The 11,300-nt window shown below is 38.9% G+C and overlaps 1 protein-coding gene across 7 annotated transcripts in view; it reads left to right on the top strand.

Annotated features, from left to right (window-relative positions):
- The window catches only part of TPD52L1 (tumor protein D52 like 1), a 151,567-nt gene that overhangs the window by 62,103 nt on the left and 78,164 nt on the right, over positions 1 to 11,300 (top strand). The gene's annotated exons all lie outside the window — the stretch shown is intronic.

Below are 11,300 nucleotides of genomic sequence, written 5' to 3'. Positions count from 1 at the left end.
TCTGCTCTCTTAAAACCAGCAGGCATGCAACCAAAATGCTGTTAAGTTCTTCCGGTACATGTGTTTTGCTTTTAGCTGATAACTATGCTTGTTGCATAGTATCACATCAATGGTCTTCATGATGTAACTTGACAAAGATGTCTGGTAGTCCTGGGCAATATTTTACAAATAATTCAAGATGGTATGTTAAATTTATACCAGTAATCCCTGTTGAATATTCTACTTTTGTGGCTGCTTCAGTTTGTGTCAATGTTTGTGAGGATTATTTTCTGCTACCTTCTTCAGAGTGCCTTTTAATTTAGGAGGTCCAGAAACAGCTCACTGAAGTCTTCTGTTGAATTTACCATAGTTATGTATGATTTTAAACTTGTCCTGATGAATGTATAACTAAAATCCTGTTCTTTAAAAAGCTATAGATGACACAGGCTGTATATGCACATGTACATGCATGGATACAAGGGAAGTTGTTCTGCCAATGTTTGTCCTGCTGGACAGGACCTTTTGAAAGTAAGTGAATTTTTTAACAGTTTGTTTTCAATATGTTACCTCACTAGTATTCAGTAGTGGGTATGTCTCTGTACTGCTTCACTTTGCTAAATACAATCACATTCATGGTAGGCAGTTCAATTTAAAAGGCTACGCGACGATTCTGGTGTCTGTATCGAGAGTGAAGTTCGTAAGTCTAGACTTAGTTCTTCATTCCTTTCAAGGCATTCCTTTCACTTACACTGATACCCCAATCCCGTGTTATTAGCAAACTGAAGAAGTGCTCCCCCATGATGAAACAGAAGAATGTAAAGTAGCGTTTCAATGCACTCCACCTTAGAACTAACATTTTGAAGCCATGGGGGGGTTGTGCATTTAATGAGTTGTGAGAAGACGTATTGTAGAGTTCATTCACTTGCACACAAGGGGTTTTACAATGTCATCTAGTAACGTCTGCCTAATAAAGTTTTGAAAAAGGAAAAAAAAAAAAACTGTCTGTTTCACTTTTTTCTTCAAACAAATTCTATTCATGAATGTTGGTCAACTAGCTCCAAATAAATATGTAAACTTATGATTGTTAGATAGTAGCTTCTTAAAAAATCACATTGAGTTACAAACTTCAGAATCTTTGTGTTCACCAGCACAAAGATTAATGTGATTGTAGTACAGTGTTTTAAAACTTAAATAATAGGTAAGAATTATTTTGTGGGTATTTTTTATGCAAAATATGGCCTGCCATGTGATTTTTATCTCTGAGCTACTACTTCCATTTCTTTTAAAGCATCTTAATGTGCAACACAGTTTTACCTTTTTGAAAGTCACTAAAATGTTAGGAAAGAAAAAAGAAAATATGCTCTGATCCAGTTATCCTACTCCCTTGTAGAACCATGTGTTAAAGCTCCATATTCCATTGAGGTTTTTAGAGAAGGCAGTCTTTATTGTAGCTGGCTGTAAACTTGAAACTTGTGAGCTGTTAATTGAGCCAGGTGCCTCTCTCAGAAAAAGGAACTGGTTTTAGTTTCCATGCTAATGAGCTGACAATGTGGATGTGAAGTTTTGTCTGATGTGTTGGGGGTTTTTTAATGCTGAGTTTAAAATAGCCTTGGCGTGTTTATGTACAAGCAGCGAGGACAGCAGACAAGGTAGCAAGTTCATCTGCATTTCATCTTTGTAGAAAATAAAGCTGGACAAAAAAAGTTCACTGCCATGAAATAAACAGACGGAGCTCCATGCTAAGTGTTTCTGGCCAATGGTGACTCTTTTTGCCTTCACTCCACCCCCTCCAAAAAAGCAAAGACTTGCAACCAAATGTCAAGGCCATCATACCGGAGGTTTCTTATCTGCAGAAATTTTAGCATGCAATATACAGCAATGAAAGAATGCTCAGGAGTCCAAAGAAATCAAAATACTTACAGCTGAAACTGGAGTTAAAGGTTTGCTTCTCACTTGCAGTCTCAACATGTTTGACAAGACATAAAAAAAGGCTTTGATTATAAACAACCTGTTACTTTTCTAAGAAAATGGGATGAATGTGCTCCATAGAAATTACAGAAACATAGCCATAATTTTTAGACATGTCTGTTTTAATGATTAAAATAGTACTTGAAATAGTGACTATAGGAAATAGATGTATTTTCCCTACATAATGGATGGATTTATGTCTGCTTGTAAGAAATGAAATTTAACCATTAACTATTAAATTAACATTCCAAAAACTTCTAATCAATCTATTTGAATTTATTGTGTCTTTGCTCAGTAGTTTGGCTTCCGCAGCACAGCCAAGCACTGGTGTGGTGAAATGCAGGATATGTGAAATGCTAGTTAATGAGAACAGAACTAAAACTAAAATTAGCAGCCCCATGGGTAAAGTTGTCATACTTCAGAAAAGTCAACACCCTCACCAACCTACCAAGTTTATTTGTCAGGATCAGCAAGCATGCATTTAAATCATCTTGTTTCTGCAGCCTATTTGGATTTGTAGAACTATTTGTTGGAGTTACTCAGGTGAAATGGAGTAGATGTAGGCTAAGGAAGAGGATCTGACATGGAGAATGTAGCTTTCATACGGTCAGAAGGCAGAGTAGCTGTAGGTAGCTCTTGCAGTGAAGGGAGCATGCCAGTTAAACCTTGCACAGATCTCAGCTTGGAGAACTTTGCACTTGAGCGTATTTGTAAGCAATCTGGAGAAAAGGGTAAATGATGGGGTAAAAATACGCTGACAACTGGGAGAGGAAAGATGAGAGTAACAATGATCAAATGAAAGCTTTTTGGTGATGAACAAAGTAGATGAAGGCTCTTCACCACTGAAATGATACGGCTGGCACAATTGGTGTGGTTCTAACAGGTCTCTATTTGAGTGCAGCAGAAAAGATAATGACAGAGTATTCCTTAATCAGATGAACTAGGAAGCATCAGATGAGGCTAACAGGAGCTGTAACAAAGAAGAGGTGATATGCAAACAGCAAAAGATTAATGGAATCTCCTGCCAAAGGATATTGTAGATGCTGGTGTGGAAAAGCAGAACAAGTTACAAGAGAAATTTGTGGCATGCCACTAAATGTGCAAATACCCATTGATGGGTCATAGAATTTTGGCTGTATTAACTTGCTTCCTTTCCCAGACATCTCGTTTTGCTTCCTGTCAGAGGTAGGATATTTCATTCCTCAGAACCTTTATCTGGCCTGTTATCTCTTTCTGTCGCTGAAGGTCACTAGGTAGGGCAAATGTCAGAGAAGATTCTGGCACTGATCCACTGGGGATGGCCTCCCCCATCCTTCTTCCTGTGGAAAACACTATCCTGCTTTTCAGGCGGAGATGCTTCTAGGTAAAACATTGATTGGCAAAGTTCGGAAGTGGTGGAAACCTGTCCACTTTGTAGTGTGCTATTCTTACCATCACCTCGTTTTGTTTCCTCATAGAAGAAAAGTTCTTGCCTCAGCCTTATGTTACCTAGCTTGCCCCCTTATCCTTTCTTTGCATCCACTCATAGTCACTTCAGCCTTTCCCCAATTGTTCTTTCCTCTTCCTTAACAATTCACCTATCATAATATTAAAAGATCTGAAGATAAGCATTGTTTTCTTTATCTAGTAAGAGTGATGGACACATCCAACTCCATGTTCTGTACTAGTCCAGGCTGCACCTCCTTCTCTCTGGGAGCCTTTGTCTCTGAATAAGACAGCTACAATTTTAAGTGCCTACTACCCACTTTTTTCTGTCTTCTGTCTTTTCTGAGCTTGCCTCAGTGGATTTGGGCTCAGTGAACACTCAGTAGAGTCCTGGTCCTGGGTTTGACCTAGGCCTACAGCTCAGCTGGCAGGGCACCCTTGGCTATCAACTGGTGTGCAGAGAAGCTGTCCTTATGGCTCCTCTCCTGAGCTCCTGCATAATCAAGGGGATCTCCCAGTCCACCCTTTTCCTGCCACCCTTGGCTTGGAAGCTTGGATGCAGATTTTCTTTTTGCTCGTATCTTGTCAAACAGCAGTAACAGCAGCCTCAAGTATTCAGTGCATAACACCAAAATAACCTCACAGAGCAGAAAACACTTCAGGCTGCGACCTGCAGGAAAACCAGTGTACGTGTGGCAACAGCATGCTGTGAGTGGGGCTGCCATGCTGCAGTGAGAGGCCCCTCACTTCTCAGAGCTTCCCTCGAGGCTTCTGGGTTTTAACATTTTTTTATTGTCAAACAACATATTCAGTTTTCAGTTTTGCCATATGCTTATTATTTATTAAAATACATCTAAAATCATGGTTTCATTGTAACTTCATCTGGCTTTTATGAGGTGATGGACAAGTCAAAGCCTGAAATAAACTGGCTATTGGCAAACCTCTGCCAAATCAAACATTAATTTGGTACAGCTTTCCAACTAAGCCTTCAATGTTCTGGACCTTCTGTGAGTGTTGTTGCCTTTTTCTCAAATTCCTTTACAACAAGAGCTTTATGTCACCACTCAAATTACCAAGTTATTTTTTTAAAAAAACATTACTTAAATGACAGGCAGCACAAGGCCTCCATTTAACTATCATTTATTAAACTGTCTTTGTTTTATGTTTTCTTTGTATTATCTTTCATAAAGCACTAAGAGGGGATGAGATAGAGAAGACTGACTTTCCTTCACCCATAAATAAGCATTCTGGGATGAAATGGGATTGTGGTAATTGTGATTCATAAACACTGATCTTCCACAGGGTCCCCTTGTCAGCCCATAGCATGGCTCTGCCTGAGCAGGGGATAAGTGAGGAGCAGCTGCCTCTGCCAAATCTATTAATCCAGCTGACAGCCTGACAGATGAGGAGTGGCCCAAAAAGGCAGCTTAAACATGAGCTGCAGGAAATGCTGTGGTGGTGACTGCCTGTCCTTACCTGCCATGCTCCCTATCAACCTGAGGGGTAAGTCTGGCATGTCCCAGAGCACTGGGCTCTGCATGCCTGCATGGGCCAGCTGCTACCCATTGCAGGTCTGGCCTGGTAACGAAGAACAACACACCTTCATTCCCATTCATATTTCCTCAGCTGAGACACATGGATTTTGTAAGAATACATTTACATTATACAGTTGATGGCTTGTATGCATAATCAAGTTAGTATGGCATGAAAGCTTTTGCTCTCTTACAGCCTATTTTTACGTATGTAATATGTGATAATTATTTATTATAACATAATTTATACAAGAAATATAACATATTTTCATATGTAGGTGGATAAAAAGCAGCAAACCAATATCATTATTCATTCCTTTGTGTTTTTCCGTGTTACAGAACTAAAGAATTGTTATGAAATAATTTCTGTTGTTTGTTTTCTTATCCATATTCATTTCTAGATTTTAAAAATTACTATTATTTTGCTAGTTTGCCCATCTCAGTGGTAGACTTTGACTCTGAATTACCTAAATTCCAGTGTGGAAGTAAATGTATTCACTTCTCATATAATAATTATCCGCTGCCTTTAAAATAAGAACAAGAACTTGAAGATTGTTTTGGATGTGAATGAACAGACTTTGAAAAGTGACATGAGAACTGCAAAAAGGATTCAGAGTTATGAAGATGACGACGACAGAGGATTACCAAGAAAGTAAAATGACTTGTGAAGGCACATCTGATCAGAATTATACATTGCTGTTTAGGTTAGCGACCAACCGTAGTAGACTAATTACAACTGAAATACAATTCACTGATGAAAAGGGGAGACCAGACGTTCTTTCTGCTGGTCCCTGGGCTTGTTAGGCATTCAGTGTTTAAAATGAGCTGTTCCGTAAAAAGAAAGATTAACAAAGTCTACTATCGCTTGGATTTCTTTTCCCTGTCTGTCTATGATAACCTGTCTTTACCTAATACATCCTATATGACTTCATTCCTCCCCATTAAATATCTCTACTTCTCCTGAATCCTCACCTGAAACCTATTCTAGCTGAGCAAGAAATAGCATGTGCCCTACCTTTTTCTACTATACCTATGTGCCAGCTGATCCTGCTACAGATGTGCTGGTTGCCAGACAGCTATCAGGAGCAGGCAGGTTGCCCAACTTCCCACTGCTCAATGACAGCATGGCTGTGTTGAAGCACTTCTACTCTAGTCTTTCCTGCCCAGGTACTGATTTTTAAAACTATAGGAACTTGGCATAGAACCACAGAACAATAGAATCATCTAGGTTGGAATAGACCTTCAAGGTCATAAAGTCCAATCATCGGCCTGACCTACTGAATGCCACCATCAAACCATCTGGTATCATGAGATCATTTCTTAGAGTCCCAGGAAAAAAATGCAGATTTCTCTGCATGGTCTTTTTCTCCATGTAAAAGCTTTCTCTTTAATTTAAATGTGCAATTCCATTTTTTGGATAAAAGTATTAAAGCACAGAAATGGCAATTAGATCATTGAAAGTATACCAGTTGTATGCTGAATATGACTGTGACTGCGGGGTATGAAAATGTGTAAAGATGAGGAGAGTTAAATAGAAAAACACAATGAGAATAAATCCTGGATCTAGGAATTAAAAAGTACAGATAATTTTGAACTGATCTTTCCCAGCAATAGAGGCCATTTCTTTAACCACCCAGTCTGAATATGTAAAGAATCTGCAATAATAATTTTCTGGAACTGGAATTCTCCAATTCCTTTGTGGTGTTGTGGGAGTCACCAGCCAAGAAGTTTGCTAGATAAAGATATCAAAGAAAAACTGCTAAAAAGAAGTATGTTATATTACATTTATTATCAAATAAAAATATTTTTCTTTAGATTTAAAAAACTGTGAAATCTATGTAGCAAATTAGAAGTTGCTTAACAATCTTAACTTTAATCATCACTGTACGTGCCGTAAGAGCCACAGATCTTCACCCATGGATCATTTCTGAAACTGAACAAATGCTAAAAGACTGGAGACTCCAGTCTGGGGTATATCTGTTGTCATAAACCTAAATGCTACAAGTAATATTACCAGTATGTGTTTTTCAACTTTCTTAGACTTATTTTTTCTACCATCGTAATAGCTTCCTTTCTGAAATTTTCTGATGTGGGAAAAGAGACCTGAAGACATTCAGTTAAGGCTTTGCTCTAATCAAGAGAACCAGCCACACTGAATTGCTAGGGATGTAAAAAACTGAGAGCAAAGCAATCGACCAGCATAGCTAATGCAAATCAGTTATGCTGTGGTAGCTATGCAAGTTAAGTACTCCTCGTGGGCATTCTTTTCTGGAGTAAAATTACTTTATCTTGGAAAAATTTGCTGTTTTCAGAATGCTGATACAAAAGCAAATGCTCTCCCACACGTTCCATTCCAGCCTGGAGACAGTGAAATAACTGGGTGAAGGCAGCCTTGCCTCTTGTTTCCTCCTAGCAGACAAATATCCACAAAATGCTGGTTCATCAGGAGCCATGCAGTCCATCTAAGCCTGTCTCCTTACTTAAATGGGGGTAAGCATCAGTAACAGATCACTTTCAAAAGGTCCAATATAGTTAAACGAAACTATACATGGAAAAAGCTTTCTTACTCAGTTTGCTTATACTGGCAAAAATGCGAAGCCTTAGGAGACAAAGCACTTCATTTTGCTAAACCTGTCATGTTCATGCCTGCTTGTTTTATCGACAGCCCACCATGCCAGAAAAGGGAAATGATCAAGTGGGTTAAGAGATGTGACATTAGATTTATTGTGTGTTACTGGTTTACATCATGTTTAAGTAATATTGTATGACATGCTCTTCTGTTACCAGGCACTTAATGAATTTGTGCAGGAGTTAACAAAAGTTAAAAATGAACTAGTAGAAGAACAGCACATCAAACATATTTGCTATTATAAATCAAATTCAGGAATTTTTATGAGACATTTTGCATGCAATAAAAAGGAAAAATGCAGCCATTTCACTGAATAAGGATGTTATACTTCTTGCCCAAGAACAGAAAACTAAATTGAAGTAGACATAATCACCGGAGTACTGTTCATAAATGCATTGAAATGGGATGATGTCACTGTGTGACCTCGGTGGGTCTGATGAATGTGAGGTATCTTTGAAAAGATGCCACGTACTTGGAAGTACACTGGTTTATCTTTTTCAAGAATGCAGCCCAGACTTGTATTTTAAAGAGAAAGGAATTGTTTGAAAAGTGTTGGGTAGAAGCATATATCTTTACAACGTAGGAGACTATAATTATGTTTTCAAAATAGATTTTAGCCAGGTGCATACTCTGCATTTTATTGTGCATGAGTTCAAAGCTGTTTGAAGTTCAAATTACCTCCATTTTTTTGTGTGCAACTGAACAGGAAAGATATAGCCACCTACCACACGGTTCTGATGACCCTGCAGAGACTTTAATGGGAGGCAATATACCCCTGTCACTCAAGGTCCTTGGTATGTTGCTGCCTCAGCGTATAAGTCCAGTTCTCTGCAAATTTGACCTAGTCTATCACAAACATAACCTTTTGCTGCTTTGTCTCTGGCCTCTGAATATGTTACTAAGCCAGAGAGCCACAGCGTGAGTACTGCATCCTGAGAAAACTCAGTTTGATATGGTGAATAGTGTTTTCCCTCAGAACCTGCTGCATGTGCAGGTCATGATGAGCCACAGCCAGATGTATTCAGGCGTTTAAGTTCTAAATGAGACCCACTGCTAATCATCCTAAAGAGGCAGGCAGCTGGGAGCTGCGTAGCATCAGCTGGGAATAAACAAGCATAAGAACTGAGACCAGCTGAAAATGGCCCAGTGTTCTTCAAAGGTGAGAAGGAAAATTAGTCATCACTCATTTACTCTAGAAAATGTTTTGGTCGCCAACATATTTTCAGATGTGTTAAGATTGCCTAATATGATGTTTTCAGATGACTGATACAACTCACAAATATCATTTGTTTATGTATCAACTCTTATCAATACAAGCAATTAGAACTACTTTAATTGAAACATTACTGCAGTTAGCACAGGGACAGGGACCAATGTTATACATCCAAAATTCAAAGTTTTAGCTTGTTAAAACATACTGCTTTCAGCAAGAAGTTAATAACAATTTGATGTTGTCTGTGTGGAATACTGTCGGACACTAAGTATGGAAGTTTGTATCTGAATGCATTGATTTGGATGGATTTTTATTTTATTTGTTAAAATTTATTAGTTTGACCTGAAAGACAATAAAGCAGATGGTGGACTGTTTCCATGGCAGTGTTTAGGTAAAGAGGTTAATGAAATTTTCACCATAAAATACCATAAGTATTTTCTTCCAGGCATTATAGTCTCAAGCCTGTGGCTACCACTTGGAACTAAAGCAAAAGGAAAGTGGAATAAATGTGGAAAGAGAATGCACTAATAACCAGACTGATACTGTATATCATAATTATTTCTTTTTCAATATCAAGAAATGCATTTTTTTGTGATCTCATTTCTGTTTTCTCCAATCTATGCAATCTGACAAAACTTCAGAGACAGATCACTGAGAATTTCATAAACTGATCTTTCTGCGGACCATAAATACCTTCTTCCTTGCTGCTGCGGGCAAAAAAAAAATTACAACAAATTACTTCCAATCCTTGGTCACTCTCAGGTCATTTTTCTCATAGATTTTCAGTTCCTTTCTATATCTCGATAGGAAGTTTCTCCAATATTTTAAACCAGGTTGTGCATGTTAGGAGAGCATGAGCAGAATAAAGAGGGAACAGTCATACTAAGGCCAATTTCTGACCCTCTGAAGGTTATAGTGTTCAACAAAGCAGTGGTTTACCTGGCTACAGCAGTGCACCTGAATCTGTAACTTCTGTACTTGGCAGCTTGTAGGAACACTTGTGCTGGATCAAGTGGTCTGATAACACATGACTAAGGTAGTATAAAAATTTGTTAAGCACTCTCCCAGAAGGTCTTTTGAAGGGAAGTGGTATTTTTGAATCTAGTTGCTCCAACAGGTATTTCTTAAGTGAATTTTCCCAATCATTTTTGAGCAGAAACAAATTTTCATTAATCATGATATCTTGTGGCAAGCACGCCTCAGTACACATTACTTGAATCAGTATTTACTCATGTTTATTTGGAATTTGTGACCTTATACTAACCTCAAGTGCAAATATTTGTTTTATGGGAAATGACAGTGTGCTGTCAGCCCTGTGTCATTTGTGAGACTACTTGTCATTCTGGATGATTCTCCCTGTTCTTCCTCACACAACATGGCTTTTCTAAGCTGAAGAACCACAGTCTGTGAGATGATGACAGAATATAAAGTCTTCAACAATCTGACTGTCCTCACTGCTCTTTTCTGTAACTAGAGTTTAGAATCATAGAATCATTAAGATGAGAAAAGACCACTAAGATCATCTAGTCCAACCATCCACTTACCACTGGATATATATAACCCCACTAAACTATGTCCCTTAGTAGCACATCTGAAAGTTTTTGAACACCTCAAGGAATGGTGACTCCACCACCTCCTGGGGCAGCCCATTCCAGCACCTGACCGCTCTTTCAGAGAGGAAATTTTTCCTAATGTCCTACCTGAATCTCCACTGGCACAACTTGGGGCCATTCATTCTCATCCTATCACTACTTACATGGGAAAATAGGCCAACCCTCACCTCACCATAACCTCCTTTCAGGTGGTTGTAGAGAGCTTTAAGGTCTCCCCTGAGCCTCCTCTTCTCCAGACTGAACAATCCTAGCTCCCTCAGCCGCTCCTCATAAGGCCTGTGCTCCAGACCTCTCACCAGCTTTGTCACCCTTCTCTGGACACGCTCCAGTGCCTCAATGTCTTTCTTGCAGTGGGGGGCTCAGAACTAAACACAGTACTCAATATGCGACCTCACCAGAGCTGAGTACAGGGGGATCATCACCTCCCTGCTCCTGCTGGCTGTACTATTTCCTGTCTCCTCAGTGTTATGATCTAAGGAATAGCTCTAGGAGACTAAAGCAATTATTCCTTCCATTTTACTACTCCATCTCCAGCAGCGAAGAGGTCTTTCAACTGTTCCTTCCAAAAAAGTTTTAAGAAAACTGTGCAGTGAGCAGATGCTAAATAATGTAACAAAAGGAAAAATCTTCCTTCTAGTTAACAGTAACTAAAAGATTGGTATTTGCTTAGATGGAGGAGGGCTTGGGTTCTTCACAGTCCATTGTCAGAGTTCTGGATATTCAAGCAGCTTTCAAACCCCACTTGTCTCTCTCCTACAGGGGTAACTACTGCTGTATGAAATGATTCAGGACATTCCCCTTTCACCTGTACACAGACTTTTAATGTAGCCTTAGAACTGAAGATTTTTTTCCCAGAAGAAAGATTTACTGCTTGTCTTTTTCTTCACCTCCATTAGGAAGTTAATGCATCAAAAAAACTTCCAGCCTGCTTATTGATATTG

This window comes from Numida meleagris, chromosome 3, assembly GCF_002078875.1.
Source record: "Numida meleagris isolate 19003 breed g44 Domestic line chromosome 3, NumMel1.0, whole genome shotgun sequence".
In the NCBI taxonomy this organism is placed as follows: Eukaryota; Metazoa; Chordata; class Aves; order Galliformes; family Numididae; genus Numida; species Numida meleagris.
Note: the sequence above shows the minus strand (reverse complement) of the source record. Positions and strands in the feature narration are given on the sequence as shown.